At 41.8% G+C, this 16,595-nt stretch overlaps 1 protein-coding gene and 2 pseudogenes across 3 annotated transcripts in view; 1 reads left to right on the forward strand and 2 right to left on the reverse strand.

The window, feature by feature from the left end:
- Positions 1–16,595, forward strand: part of Aadacl4fm1 (AADACL4 family member 1) — a 93,223-nt gene that overhangs the window by 49,146 nt on the left and 27,482 nt on the right. The window lies entirely within an intron of this gene.
- Pkm-ps9 (pyruvate kinase M1/2, pseudogene 9) lies at positions 5,546–10,930 on the reverse strand (annotated as a pseudogene).
- Positions 9,086–9,980, reverse strand: Rps4x-ps4 (ribosomal protein S4, X-linked, pseudogene 4; annotated as a pseudogene).

The raw sequence follows: 16,595 nt of genomic DNA on the forward strand, positions 1-16,595 counted from the left end.
TCTTGTATTCTGTTGGTGAAGCTTGTATCTACAGCTCCTTGTCTCTTCTTTTGGTTTTCTATATCCAGGGTTGTTTCCATGTGTTCTTTCTTGATTGCTTCTATTTCCATTTTTAATTCCTTCAACTGTTTGATTGTGTTTTCCTGGAATTCTTTCAGGGATTTTTGTGTCTCCTCTCTATGGGCTTCTACTTGTTTATTTATGTTTTCCTGGAATTCTTTCAGGGATTTTTGTGTCTCCTCTCTATGGGCTTCTACTTGTTTATTTATGTTTTCCTGGAATTCTTTCAGGGATTTTTGCGATTCTTTCAGGCATTTTTGCGATTCCTCTCTGTAGGCTTCTACTTGTTCTCTAAGGGAGTTCTTCATGTCTTTCTTGAAGTCCTCCAGCATCATGATCAAATATGATTTTGAAACTAGATCTTGCTTTTCTGGTGTGTTTGGATATTCCATGTTTGTTTTGATGGGAGAATCGGGCTCCGATGGTGCCATGTTGTCTTGGTTTCTGTTGCTTGGGTTCCTGCGCTTGCCTCTCGCCATCAGATTATCTCTAGTGTTACTTTGTTCTGCTATTTCTGACAGTGGCTAGACTGTCCTATAAGCCTGTGCGTCAGGAGTGCTGTAGACCTGTTTTCCTCTCTTTCAGTCAGTTATGGGGACAGAGTGTTCTGCTTTCGGGCGTGTAGTTTTTCCTCTCTACAGGTCTTCAGCTGTACCTGTGGGCCTGTGTCTTGAGTTCACCAGGCAGCTTTCTTGCAGCAGAAAATTTGGTCTTACCTGTGGTCCTGAGTCTCAAGTTCGCTCGTGGGGTGCTGCCCACGGGCTCTCTGCAGCGGCAGCAACCAGGAAGACCTGTGCCGCCCCTTCCGGGAGCTTCAGTGCACCAGGGTTCCAGATGGTCTTTGGCTTTTTCCTCTGGCGTCCGAGATGTGTGTGCAGGGAGCAGTCTCTTCTGGTTTCCCAGGCTTGTCTGCCTCTCTGAAGGTTTAGCTCTCCCTCCCACGGGATTTGGGTGCAGAGAACTGTTTATCCGGTCTGTTTCTTTCAGGTTCGGGCGGTGTCTCAGGCAGGGGTCCTGCCACTCCTGGGCCCTCCCCCACGGGAGCCCAGAGGCCTTATACAGTTTCCTCTTGGGCCAGGGATGTGGGCAGGGGTGAGCAGAGTTGGTGGTCTCTTCTGCTCTGCAGCCTCAAGAGTGCCCACCTGACCAGGCGGTTGGGTCTCTCTCTCACCGGGTCTGGGAGCAGAGAGCTGCTCTGGGTGTTTTTTTATTTCAGATGAATTTGCAAATTATTCTGTGTAACTCTATGAAGAACTGGGTTGGAATTTTGATGGGGATTGCATTGAATCTGTAGATCGCTTTTGGTAAAATGGCCATTTTTACTATATTAATCCTGCCAATCCATGAGCCTGCGAGATCTTTTCATCTTCTGAGATCTTCTTCAATTTCTTTCTTCAGAGGCTTGAAGTTCTTATCATACAGATCTTTCACTTGCTTGGTTAAAGTCACACCGCGGAGTTTTATATGATTTGGGACTATTATAAAGGGTGTCATTTCCCTAATTTTTTTCTCGGCTTGTTTCTCTTTTGTGTGAGGAAGGCTACTGATTTATTTGAGTTAATTTTATACCCAGCCACTTTGCTGAAGTTGTTTATCAGGTTTAGTAGTTCTCTGGTGGAACTTTTGAGATCACTTAAATATACTATCACATCATCTGCAAATAGTGATATTTTGACTTCCTCCTTTCCAATCTGTATCCCTTTGATCTCCTTGTGTTGTCTGATTGCTCTGGCTAGGACTTCGAGAACTATATTGAATAAGTAGGGAGAGAGTGGGCAGTCTTGTCTAATCCCTGATTTTAGTGGGATTGCTTCAAGTTTCTCTCCATTTAGTTTAATATAAGCTACTGGTTTGCTGTATATGGCTTTTACTATGTTTAGTTATGGGCCTTGAATTCCTGTTCTTTCCAGGACTTTTATCATGAAGGGGTGCTGAATTTTGTCAAATGCTTTCTCAGCATCTAATGAAATGATCATGTGGTTTTTACCTTTCCATTTGTTTATATAGTAGATTATGTTGATGGTTTTCCATATATTAAACTGTCCCTGCATCCCTGGAATGAAGCCTACTTGATCATGATGGATGATTGTTTTGATGTGTTCTTGGATTCGGTTTGCAAGAATTTTATTGAGTATCTTTGCATCGATATTCATAAGGGAAATTGGTCTGAAGTTCTCTTTCTTTGTTGGGTCTTTGTGTGGTTTAGGTATAAGAGTAATTTCGGCTTCATAGAAGGAATTCAGTAGCGCTCCATCTGTTTCAATTTTATTGAATAGCTTGGATAGTATTGGTATGAGGTCTTCTATGAAGGTCTGATAGAATTCTGCACTGAACCCATCTGGACCTGGGCTCTTTTTGGTTGGGAGACTTTTAATGACTGCTTCTATTTCCTTAGGAGTTATGGAGTTGTTTAAATGGCTTATTTGTTTCTGATTTCACTTTAGTACCTGGTATCTGTCTAGGAAATTGTCCATTTCCTGCAGATTTTCAAGTTGTTGAATATAGGCTTTTGTATTAAGATCTGGTGATTTTTTGAATTTCCTCTGATTTTGTAGTTATGTCTCCCTTTTCATTTCTGATTTTGTTAATTTGTACACACTCTCTATGTCCTGTGGTTAGTCTGGATTAGGGTTTATCTATCTTGTTGATTTTCTTAAAGAACCAGCTCTTGATTCTTTTGATTCTTTGTATAGTCATTTTTGTTTCTACTTGGTTGATTTCAGCTCTGAATTTGATTATTTCCTGCCTTCTACTCCTCCTGGTTGTTTTTGCTTCTTTTTGTTCTAGAGATTTTAGGTGTTCTGTCAAGCTGCTGATATATGCTCTGCCCTGTTTCTTTCTGCAGGCACTCAGAGTCTGAGTTTTCCTCTTAGCATAGCTTTCATTGTGTCCCATAAGTTTGGGTATGGTGTACCTTCATTTTCATTAAAATCTAAGAAGTCTTAAATTTCTTTCTTTATTTCTTCCTTGACCAGGTTATCATTGAGTGGACCATTATTCAACTTTCATGTATATGTGGGCATTCTTTCCTTACTGTTATTGAAGACCAGTTTTGGCCCATGGTGGTCTGATAGGACACATGGGATTATTTCTATCTTTCTGTATCTGTTGAGGCCTATTTTGTGACCAATTATGTGGTCAATTTTGGAGAAAGTACCATGAGGTGGTGAGAAGAAGGTATATCCTTTTTTTTTTTTTTTTTTTTTTAAGGACAGAATGTTATATAAGTATCTGTTAAATCGATTTGGTTCATGACTTCTCTTAGTCTGTCTATGCCTCTTTTTAATTTATGTTTCCATGATCTGTCCATTGAGAAAGTGGGGTGTTGAAATCTCCTACTATTGTTATGTGAGATGCAATGTGTGCTTTGAGCTTTAGCAAGGTTTCTTTTATGTATGTAGGTGCCCTCGTATTTGGAGCATAGATATTTAGGATTGAGAGTTCATCTTGGTGGATATTTCCTTTGATGAATATGAAGTGTCCTTCCTTATCTTATTTGAATCTCTTCTAAGGCCTATGGCCACTCCTACCATGACGAGCTGCCTAGGCTTACACCAAGTATCAAATCCCTCCTGGTGAATGAGTCTTAAGTCCAATTGGGCAGCCGCTGGTTATTCACAAGGTAAGAGACCCACTAGTAGGCCATTGGATATCTTGCCAGGTGAGTCATTGCTGTGACTTATAGGCTTTACAGTTGAATAGGACAACTCATTGATTTTCTCATTTATTGGTTTTCATAACATGTTCTGATATGAGAGTTAATTCTTGGGGAGGAAACTTCTGGGTCATTTCCAACTCAGTTCTTCAAGTTCTGTGATATCTTCAGTGATGGGAGCTAACCTTCAAGTTCTGGAAGACAACCAAAGACAATGGGCATTAATGTTATATTGTCTACATTTATATAGCCATAGCTTATGTTTGGGAAGTCTCGAGAACTTCCCTGGCCTATAATTTATAAGGAGATTTCCCATGCCTGGCTCTGGGATATGTGTTTGACAATGCATGACTCCTTGGGGAACATTATCACCCCATGTAATGCAATTTCATTTAGGCCTGGACTGGAGTTATAGATGATTGTGAGCTACCATTTAGGTTCTGGAAACCAAACTTATACCCACTGTTAGAGCAGTAAGTACTCTTAATTGCAGAGCCTTATCTCCAGTCCCCTGTTTAATTTTTTTTTTGAGACAGGGTATCATTACTTACATCTGGATGGTCTGGAACTTGCTATGTAGATCAGAGCAAAACCACAGAGGTACTTATGACTCTGCCTCACAAGCGCTGGTATTAAAAGTATGCAGCACTACGTCCAGCTTAAAATTTTTCTTAACAACAAAAGTTACTGTAGTCACATGGGCACATGGGAAATTGTCTTCCTGGGATATGCTTAGAAGAGATATTAAAGAAATGAATTAAAACGGGAGGATAGTAAATAAACAGGCATTTGAATACAAATACGAAATAATAGTAAAGCAGTTTCGGAGTTGAAACAAGAGAAAACATTGAGCGTGCAAGTGTAACTTTGCACAGTGGTTTCCAGATACAATGCTGGCAAGATTCCTTCTTTGCGGAACTGAGTTTTGCACAGGCAGTTAGTGTGTAAGGATGGAGAGGAGGGATGGGAAAAACTTAGTTACCACAGGAAAAAGGACACGAACTTTCCCAACTTTTAGAGGAACTAAAATCATTGATCATCTAAATGTGTTTGGGATGCAACATGTGTGGCTTAACGAGGTCAGCTTCTCCAAGGCATTAAATCCACAAATAAATTAACCCAATTAGATCTTGGGTGGCTCTCTTACAAGCATCAGAGTGATTTAGAGTATTAGTGGTACATCATTCCTTGCAGCAATGGTTCCAACTGACATAAGAATGTGATATAGAAAACGCTATAGGGAAAGTGGTGGTTAAGGAGAAATGCATCACCAGTTCTTGAAAGGATCTCAGATGGCATACTCCATCTATACCCAAGAACTGTATCAGGGGTTTTATAAAAGAAAGCTGGGTGTTGTGGTCTGTGCAGCTTAAGGAGTTCCTGCCAGAGAGTCCACTAACATGTATCAGGATCTTGACTTACATGATAAAAACAAATTTCAAAACGAGTCCTGCACTCCTCCCTCACTCTTGGCTCAGGTAGGGTCATGAAAATAGCTGGGCTCTATTGCATGTTTCAGAGGCTTTAGTTTTCCCTGGCGTCTGAGCTCACCAGCACCACACTATGGCCCAAAGTGAGCACTACAAGCGTTGCTGGCCTAATGGACAGGACAGGGGAGGGGAGGGGACAGCAGCTAGAAGAGGGACTCCAGAGGGCCATCAAGGTACAGGAACTACACACATGGTGTTGGTGAAGCCAGAGCCAGGGTGCCACCCGGTCAGCACAATGACCACATCTCCCTTCTTGAAGAAGCCTCGGGCCTTGCCAAAATTCATGGCCAAGTTTACACAAAGGTCAACATCCTCAACTCAGGCATCCTGTGCAGCATCCTTACACAGCACAGGGAAGATGGCACGGTCCAGATGGGCCTGGCAAGCAGTCTGCGGATTGCCCATCAGAGCAATGATAGGGGCAGTACCTGGACACTTGGTGAGTATTCCTGTCAGACTTGGTGAACACAACAGTGATTCCACCGCAGCACTTGAAGGAGACTTCCACAGTGCCCACAGCTGCAGCTTCTGTGGTGTCATTGGTAATGGGTGCCAGATGGCAGAGTTCCTCAAATAATTGTGAGTGGTAAATGGCAACCTTTGCCTCTCGGGCAATTCGGTGCTGCATGCGCGAACAGCCTCCAGAGGGTAGTCCCCTTTGGTTGTTTTTCCGGACAGCATGGTGCAGTCTGCTCCATCTAGGACTGCATTGGCCACATCACGGGTGGGGTGTGGCTTCTTGATCATGCTCTTCAACATCTGTGTGGCTCAGATGATAGATTTCCCAGCTGGGTTGCATCGTCCGATCATCATCTTCTGAACCAGGAAGACCTTCTCTGCCGTAATCTCAAAGCCCAGGTCACCACGGGCCTCCAAAATCTCATCAAACCTGCGGACACCTTCCTGGTTCTCGATTTTACTGATGATCTTGGTGTCCCTGCCCTTCTCTCCCAGGACCTTCCTAACTTCATGCACGTCCGCTGCCTTGGGAATGAAAGATGCAAACATGATGTCCACATCCTGCTCCACCCCAAACTTCAGGTCCTGGATGTCCTTTTCTGACATGGCGGGGAGGTCCAAAGCAGCTCTGGGCAGGTTCACACCCTCCTTGCTACCCAAGGAGCCATCGTTCTCTGTCACCAGGTAGTCAGCACCCCTTCACCTGCAGTGAGATGAGCCCATTGTCCACATAGATCTTGCTGCCCCCCACACACCATGCAGCTGGTGTTCTCATCACACTTTTCCACCTAGGCATTGTCCAGGGTGTTCAGAGTGACCCCCTTCTTCAGCTCCACCTTTGCAATGCCACTGCCCTTGATGAGTCCCGTCCAGATCTCAGGTCACACTGTGGCCAGATCCACTGCAACAGGACGGGAGAGAATGGAATCAGAAGATGCAAAGTTTTCTGTGGTTGCACGGACGTTCTTTTTATTTTAAATTTTTTATTTACATTTTAAATGTTATCCCATTTCCTGGATTCCCCTCCAGAAACCTGCTATTCCACTCCCCTGCCTCTATGAGGTTGCTCTGTCACCCATGCACCTACTCTCTCCCACCTCCCAGCCCTGACATTCCCCTACACTGGGGCATCTTTCCTTCACAAGATCAAAGGCCTCTCTTCCCATTGATGTCCCATAAGGCCATCCTCTGCTACATATGCAGATGGAGACATAGGTTCATCCCTGTGTTCCCTTGGGATGGTGGTTTAGTCCCTGGGAGCTCTGCGGGGTGGGGGTGGGGTCTGGTTGGTTGATATTATGTTCGTCTTATGGGTTGCAAACCCTTTCAGATCTTTAGTTCTTTCTGTAACTCCTCCATTGAGGACCCTGTTCTCAGTTCAATGGTTGGCTGCAAGTATCCACCTCTGTATTTGTAAAGTTCTGGCAAAGTCTCTCAGCAGACAGCTGTATCAGGCTTCTGTCAGCATGCACTTCTTGGCAATCACAATATTGTCTGGGTTTGGTGGCTATATATGGGATGCATTTCCAAGTCGGGGAGTCCCTGGATGGCCTTTCAGTCTCTGCTCCACACCTTGTCTCTGTATTTCCTCCTGTGAGCATTTTTGTTCCCCCTTCTAAGAAGGACTGAAGAATCCACACTTGGGTCTTCCTTCTACTTGAGCTTCTTGTGGTTTGTGAATTTTATCTCGGGTATTCTGAACATTTGGGCTAATATTCACTTATCAGTGAGTGCATACCATGTCTGTTCTTTTGTGATTTGGTTACCTTACTCAGGATGACATTTTCTTTCTTTTTTTTTTCATTCTATAAACATTTATTGATTATTTCAAGTTTATGAATTCATTAAAACTTAAGCCAAATACCAGGGAGTTGAGGGGACTTTAAACAGTGGGTCAACTAGGCCATTACTGAACACGTGGCCATAGTATAAGGAAAATAGAAGAATAATTTTAACATTATTATACACAGAGAATAAATGTACTAATCATGCCGGCAGAAGAATGGGGAGTATACGGAGTGGTCTGCACACATGTACACATGCACATGGCTATGTATGTGTGTATGTGTGGCTGTGTTGCATTGGTATGTGTGGTCAGACACCTTGGGAATGAGTTGTTTTCTGAGCTAAGTCTCCAGAGTCTTCATTTTAACTTCCCCAGGAAATGTTAGCTTTTCCTTTTTCCTTTCTTTTTTTAAAAATTTTTTTATCTTTATTAACTTGAGTATTTCTTATTTACATTTCAATTATTATTCCCCTTCCCGGTTTCCTGGCCAACATCCCCCTAGCCCTTACCCCTCCCCACCCTACCCCCATTACCGACCTTCCCCCCAACAATCACATTCACTGGGGGTTCAGTCTTGGCAGGACCAAGGGCTTCCCCTTCCACTGGTGCTCTTACTAGGCTATTCATTGCTACCTATGAAGTTGGAGCCCAGGGTCAGTCCATGTATAGTCTTTGGGTAGTGGCTTAGTCCCTGGAAGCTCTAGTTGGTTGGCATTGTTGTACATATGGGGTCTCGAGCCCCTTCAAGCTGTTCCAGACCTTCCTCTGATTCCTTCAATGGGGTTCCCAATCTCTGTTCAGTGAATTGCTGCTGGCATTCGCCTATGTATTTGCTGTATTCTGTGTGTGTCTCTTTCAGGAGAGATCTACATCCAGTTCCTGTCAGCCTGCACTTCTTTGCTTCATCCATCTTGTCTAATTGGTGGCTGTATATGTATGGGCCACATGTGGGGCAGGTTCTGAATGGGTGTTCCTTCTGCCTCTGTTCTAAACTTTGCCTCCCTATTCCCTGCCAAGGGTTTTCTTTTTCCCCTTTTAAAGAAGGAGTGAAGCATTCATCATCGTTTGGTCATCATTCTTGAGTTTCATGTGTTCTGTGCATCTAGGGTAATTCAAGCATTTGGGCTAATAGCCACTTATCAATGAGTGCATACCATGTGCGTTTTTCTGTGATTGGGTTACCTCACTCAGGATGATATTTTCCAGTTCCATCCATTTGCCTATGAATTTCATAAAGTCATTGTTTTTGATAGCTGAATAATATTCCATTGTGTAGATGCACCACATTTTCTGTATCCATTCCTCTGTTGAAAGGCATCTGGGATCTTTCCAGCTTCTGGCTATTATAAATAAGGCTGCGATGAACATAGTGGAGCACGTGTCTTTGTTGTATGTTGGGGCATCTTTTGGGTATATGCCCAAGAGAGGTATATCTGGGTCCTCAGGTAGTTCAATGTCGAATTTTCTGAGGAACCTCCAGACTGATTTCCAGAATGGTTGTACCAGTTTGCAGTCCCACCAGCAATGGAGGAGTGTTCCTCTTTCTCCACACAGGATGACATTTTCAAGTCCCATCCATTTACCTGTTAATTCCATGAAGTCATTGGGTTTTTTTTTGTTTGTTTGTTCTTTTTAATTTCATCATGCTGTTTAATCTAGCATGTTGCCTAGAAAGGCTTGTTGTATTGAGTACAAATACTTCTCCAGCATGTCTCCTAGAGACCATTTCACCCACTGCTCTGTTTGGCCGCTAGCCTCTTCTCTCTCTCTTCAGCAATGGTGAGGAGGATTCTTTTTCCTTGGGGAAGAGAGATCCATGGTTTGTTGCCCTTGCCAATAACAAAAATGTTGGAAAGATGAGTGGCAAAGCTGTTGCCATTGGCACCTTTCACATGAGCCACATCAAAAGGGTCAGGATGTCTCTCCCTATTCATGATTACACCAATTGTCCCCAAGTTAGCACCTCCAGTCACCATACACAGGTTCCCAGTGTCGAACTTGATGAAGTCAGTTATTTTGCCTGTTTCCAAATCATCAAGGTGTCATTCACCTTGATGAGGGGATCGAATAGTACGAGCATCCTGGGTCACCAGATGTGGGATTCCTTTTGTGCCCACAAAGATCTTTCTCACTTCGCACAACTTGTACTTGACCTCCTCAGGTGTAATTTGATGAACAGCAAAGAGACCCTTGGTGTCATAGATCAGACAGAAGTTCTTTCCAGTCTTGTCAATGCTGATGACATCCATAAACCCAGCAGGTTAGGTTATATCGGTCCTGACTTTCCCATCAATCTTAATGAATCTCTGTATGCAAATCTTTTTTACTTCATCTCCAGTCAGGGGATACTTAAGTCTGTTCCTTAGGGAACTGATCAGAGGCAGGCATTCCCTCAGCTTGTGTGGACCAGTGGATGGATGAGGAGCAAACACCCCAGTCAGCTTATCCAGCATCCAATGTTTTGGAGCCCCTACATGCTTCAGATGTTTCTTGGGACCACAAGCCATGGCTGCACTGGGAATGGAAAGAGTGAAGTCATTGTTTTTAATAGCTGAGTAGTACTCCATTGTGTAGATATACCATATTTTCTGTATCCATTCCTCTGTTAAAGGTCATCTGGGTTCTTTCCAGTTTCTGGCTATTATGAATGAGGCTGCTATGAACATAGTGGAGCACGTGTCCTTCTTATATGTTAGCATATCTTTTGGGTATATACTCAGGAGAGGTATAGTTGGTAGTACTATGTCAAATTTTCTGAGGAACCTCCAGACTGATTTCCAGAGTGGTTGTAGTGGCTTGCAATCCCACCAACAATGGAAGAGTGTTCTTCTTTCTCCACATCCTTGCCAGCATCTGCTGTCACCTGAGTTTTTGATCTTAGTCATTCTCACTAGTGTGAGGTGGAATCGCAGTTATTTTGATTTCCCTGGTGACTAAAGATATTGACCGTTTCTTTAGGTGCTTCTCAGCCATTCCATACTTGTCAGTTGAGAATTCTCTGTTTAGCTCTGTTCCCCATTTTTATAGGGTTATTTGATTCTCTGGAGTCTAATTTCTTGAGTTCTTTGTATATATTAGATATTAGCCCTCTATCAGATGTAGGATTGGTAAAGATCTTTTCTCAATTTGATGGTTGCAGCTTTGTCCTATTGACTGTATCCTTTGCCTTCCAGAAGCTTTGCAATTTTATGAGGTCTCATTTGTTGATTCTTGATCTTAGCACATAAGCTATTGGTGTTCTGTTCAGGAAATGTGCCCCTTGCATGGATGTTCTTGATGGTCTCCGCATGATACTCATGGATTCCATGAGAGAAAATCAGACAAGCCACATTCATTGCAGACTTAATCATCTCCTTCAGTATCTCCACAGATCAGGAAGCAGGGCTAATGGTAGAAATTATGTCATTGTTGTTTGTGGGCCATGATGGTCCCAGAGTCAATGTCCAGGTGGCACATGTGTTCTAGGATGGTGTCAGCCATGACTGTGTGGAACTGTTATGTCTGAATGAAGGCTGTTTATGTGTGTGCGTGTGTGTGTGTGTGTGTATGTGTGTGTGTGTGTTCTGGGTGCGGGGGTAGAGGGGAGTAAGGTGCAGGGGTATGGGGTAGGGGAAGAACCAAGAAAGTAGCAAAGACCAACTACAAGTAGCACCCAAATGTGGGGCTTAAAAGTTAAAGTAAAAATGGGAAATTTGACTTGAAATGCTGTAGAGGAAATGTCGGTGGATGAAACTATGGATTATTTGTTTTCAAGATGCCGGCAAAGAAAAAATTATTGTGGCTACTAGCACTATGACATTCCCCACTCTGATCCCGAGGATTTCCTGCCACCCTTCTTCTTCCTATATTCTGTTTCAAAAAAGGTTGGAAGAATGGCTCTGTGAAAATGGAGGGACCTGGGAAACAAAAACAAAACAAAATGGCTGAAATGGGGAAACAAAAGAAGTCACTTTTTTATTCTCTCTTTTCTGAAAGGGTTGCAGAGTTAGTTGACAGTGCAACTAAAGAGGTTGCAAGTGGAGATGGAGGTTTGTCGGGGGCAAGGAGCACCAGAAAAAGAAGAGAACAAAAATGTTCAGTCTGGATGACTGAGCAAGGGAGCTGGAGTTTCAAGAGGGAAAGAAACTGTTGCAGAAGGCAATTGAGTCAAAGAAAAGCTGAAAAGAGGGTTGGGTGGGGGGTAATGGAATGAAGCAGCCCATTTCAAGAGAAAGGATTAATCTTAAACCAACCTTGCCACCAGAGTGGGAGGAGGGCTGGTCTGGGATTATGAATTCACCATCAGCATGGAACAAGGTTATAAGGAGATAGGATGGCATCCTATAGAAATGATAGATCAAAGGCATTTTAAGAGGACAAGATTTTTATATGGTATGTATTTGCCTTACGTGAAATAAATTACAGATAATGGAGATACTAAAATAGAAGACCGGAAGTGATTGGTAACAGTTATGCTAGATGCTGGTCTACAGTTGCAATGGTTATTATGGTGGAGGAAAGAAGCCGTGAATATTGAATGGCAAAATAGAGTAAGGCAAATGGATATAGTAAAAGATGGGCTGCTAGGCAAAGGGGTGGTGCTCTGAAATACAAGAACAGATTCAATTTGATGATGTTATTATAGAACAAGGTTGTTTAGTGGCTTGAAGAGCTTGGAACAAAGTCGAGGAGTCCAAGGAAAAGTTTACCTCATTTGCAAAGATGATACTAAGCTCTGGAGAAACATTCACTGAGTTTTTACAAAGACTAGCCTCAACTATGAACAAAAATATATCAGACCATGCCTCAAGACACATGTTGATAGAAACCTTGGCATATTAAAATTCAAATACCTAATGTCATGAAATTATTACATGATTAAAGACATGGGCAGTGCCTATGGATGACTGGATAAGAGATATGACCAATATTGGTTCTTATGTACCGTACTAATATAGTAGGGCAAGGTATAGTCAAGGATCTCAGATATCAAAATGCCTGGTGCTTCAATTAAGGGGAATACAGTCATTTGCAAAGAGATTGTCATCAAACCAAAAAAAAAAAAAACCCTCAGATCTCAAAATGCTCTGTGTGTTAATTGCAAGAAATACAATATTTTGTTCTGGAAAAGTGAAAGGGCCATTTCTAGGGCAATGGTTTTTCTAAAGCTCAGAGAAAAAGAGTGCCAAGGCTTCCTGAGGGTACGTATGCAATTCAGCAAAGGCAGCCATTGCAATCAGGAATGCAAATCAAAAGAGATATCCAAGGCAATGTCTTGCTTTTGGGAAAATGAAATGGGGAGGATTTTAGTTCTAGGGCCCATAGCAATTTTCATGCATTATTTGTCTCTTGTCAGTCAAGGGGTAAGATGCATGCAGAGCAAAAACCCTCAACACTCAGCAAGAGAGTGTCGCAAGTTTATAGAAAAACTGGAATTACTGATTCCAGAGGAAAACACCAAATGCCATCTGGAACCCTGGTGCACGGAAGCTCCCGGAAAGGGCAGCACAGATCTTCATGGTGGCTGCCTCTGCGGAGAGCTCATAAGCAACACCCCATGAGCAAACTTGAGCCTCGGGACCACAGGTAAGACCAACTTTTCTGCTGCAAGCGACCTGCCTGTGAACTCAAGACACAGGCCCACAGGAACAGCTGAAGACCTGTATGTAGATAGGAAAAACTACACGCCCGAAAGCAGAACATTCTGTCCCCATAACTGGCTGAAAGAAAACAGGAAAACAGGTATACAGCACTCCTGAAACATAGGCTTATAGGACAGTCTAGCCACTGTCAGAAATAACAGAACAAAGTAACACTAGAGATAATCTGATGGCGAGAGGCAAGCGCAGGAACCGAAGCAACAGAAACCAAGACTACATGGCATCATCGGATCCCAATTCTCCCACCAAAGCAAACACGGAATATCCAAACACACCAGAAAAGCAAGATCTAGTTTCAAAATCATATTTGATCATGATACTGGAGGACTTCAAGAAAGACATGAAGAGCTCCCTTAGAGAACAAGTAGAAGCCTACAAAGAGGAATCGCAAAAATCCCTAGAAGAATTCCAGGAAAACATAAATAAACAAGTAGAAGCCCATAGAGCGGAGTCACAAAAATCCCTGAAAGAATTTCAGGAAAACACAATCAAACAGTTGAAGGAATTAAAAATGGAAATAGAAGCAATCAAGAAAGAACACATGGAAACAACCCTGGTTATAGAAAACCAAAAGAAGAGACAAGGAGCTGTAGATACGAGCTTCACCAACAGAATACAAGAGATGGAAGAGAGAATCTCAGGAGCAGAAGATTCCATAGAAATCATCGACAAAATGGTCAAAGATAATGTAAAACAGAAAAAGCTACTGATCCAAAACATATAGGAAATCAAGTACTCAATGAGAAGATCAAACCTAAGGATAATAGGTATTGAAGAGATTGAAGACTCCCAGCTCAAAAGACCAGTAAATATCTTCAACAAAATCATAGAAGAAAACTTCCCTAACCTAAAGAAAGAGATGCCCATAAACATACAAAAATCCTACAGAACTCCAAATAGATTGGACCAGAAAAGAAACAACTCCTGTCACATAATAGTCAAAACACCAAACGCACAAAATAAAGAAAGAATATTAAAAGCAGTAAGGGAAAAATGTCAAGTAACATATAAAGGCAGACCTATCAGAATCACACCAGACTTTTCGCCAGAAACTATGAAAGCCAGAAGATCCTGGACAGATATCATACAGACCCTAAGAGAACACAAATGCCAGCCCGGGTTACTGTATCCTGCAAAACTCTCAATTCACATAGATGGAGAAACCAAGATATTCCATGACAAAACCAAATTTACACAATATCTTTCTACAAATCCAGCACAACAGAGGATAATAAATGGTAAAGCCCAACATAAGGAGGCAAGCTATACCCTAGAAGAAGCAAGAAACTAATCGTCTTGGCAACAAAACAAAGAGAAGAAAAGAACACAAACATAACCTATATCCAAATATGAATATAACAGGAAGCAATAATCACTATTCCTTAATATCTCTCAATATCAATGGCCTCAACTCCCCAATAAAAAGACATAGATTAACAAACTGGATACGCAACGAGGACCCGGCATTCTGCTGCCTACAGGAAACACACCTCAGAGACAAAGACAGACACTACCTCAGAGTGAAAGGCTGGAAAATAACTTTCTAAGCAAATGGTCAAAGAAGCAAGCTGGAGTAGCCATTCTAATATCAAATAAAATCAATTTTCAACTAAAAGTCATCAAAAAAGATAAGGAAGGACACTTCATATTCATCAAAGGAACAAATCCACCAAGATGAACTCTCAATCCTAAATATCTATGCCCCAAATACAAGGGTACCTACATACGTAAAAGAAACCTTACTAAAGCTCAAAACACACATTGCACCTGACACAATAATAGTAGGAGATTTCAACACCCCACTCTCATCAATGGACAGATCATGGAAACAGAAATTAAACAGAGACTTAGACAGCCTAAGAGAAGTCATGAGCCAAATGGACTTAACAGAAAGCAAAAGGATATACCTTCTTCTCAGCTCCTCATGGTACTTTCTCCAAAACTGACCATATAATTTGTCAAAAAATGGGCCTCAACAGGTACAGAAAGATAGAAATAATGCCATGCGTGCTATCAGACCACCACGGCCTAAAGCTGGTCTTCAATAACAATAAGGGAAGAATGACCACATATACGTGGAAATTGAACAGTGCTCTACTCAACGATAACCTGGTCAAGGAAGAAATAAGAAAGAAATTAAAGACTTTTTAGAATTTAATGAAAATGAAGGTACAACATACCCAAACTTATGGGACACAATGAAAGCTGTGCTAAGAGGAAAACTCATAGCGCTGAGTGCCTGCAGAGAGAAACAGAAAAAAGCACATGTCACCTGCTTGACAACACACCTAAAAGCTCTAGAACAAAAAGAAGCAAATACACCCCAGAGGAGTAGAAGGCAGGAAATAATCAAACTCAGAGCTGAAATCAAACAAGTGGAAACAAAAAGGACCATAGAAAGAATCAACAGAACCAAAAGTTGGTTCTTTGAGAAAATCAACAAGATAGATAAACCCTTAGCCAGACTAATGAGAGGACACAGAGAGTGTGTCCAAATTAACAAAATCAGAAATGAAAAGGGAGACATAACTACAGATTCAGAGGAAATTCAAAAAATCATCAGATCTTACTATAAAAGCCTATATTCAACAAAACTTGAAAATCTTCAGGAAATGGACAATTTCCTAGACAGGTACCAGGTATCGAAGTTAAATCAGGAACAGATAAACCAGTTAAACAACCCCATAACTCCTAAGGAAATAGAAGCAGTCATTAAAGGTCTCCCAACCAAAAAGAGCCCAGGTCCAGACGGGTTTAGTTCAGAATTCTATCAGACCTTCATAGAAGACCTCATACCAATATTATCCAAACTATTCCACAAAATTGAAACAGATGGATCACTACCGAATACCTCCTATGAAGCCACAATTACTCTGATACCTAAACCACACAAAGACCCAATAAAGAAAGAGAACTTCAGACCAATTTCCCTTATGAATATCGATGCAAAAATACTCAATAAAATTCTGGCAAACCGAATCCAAGAACACATCAAAACAATCATCCACCATGATCAAGTAGGCTTCATCCCAGGCATGCAGGGATGGTTTAATATACAGAAAACCATCAACGTGATCCATCATATAAACAAACTGAAAGAACAAAACCACATGATCATTTCATTAGATGCTGAGAAAGCATTTGACAAAAGTCAGCACCCCTTCATGATAAAAGTCCTGGAAAGAATAGGAATTCAAGGCCCATACCTAAACATAGTAAAAGCCATATACGGCAAACCAGTAGCTAACATTAAACTAAATGGAGAGAAACTTGAAGCAATCCCACTAAAATCAGGGACTAGACAAGGCTGCCCACTCTCTCCCTACTTATTCAATATAGTTCTTGAAGTTCTAGCCAGAGCAATCAGACAACAAAAGGAGGTCAAGGGGATACAGATCGGAAAAGAAGAAGTCAAAATATCACTATTTGCAGATAATATGATAGTATATTTAAGTGATCCCAAAAGTTCCCCCAGAGAACTACTAAAGCTGATAAACAACTTTAGC

This window comes from Rattus norvegicus, chromosome 5 (genome assembly GCF_021556685.1).
Source record: "Rattus norvegicus strain SHRSP/BbbUtx chromosome 5, alternate assembly SHRSP_T2T, whole genome shotgun sequence".
Classification (NCBI taxonomy): domain Eukaryota; kingdom Metazoa; phylum Chordata; class Mammalia; order Rodentia; family Muridae; genus Rattus; species Rattus norvegicus.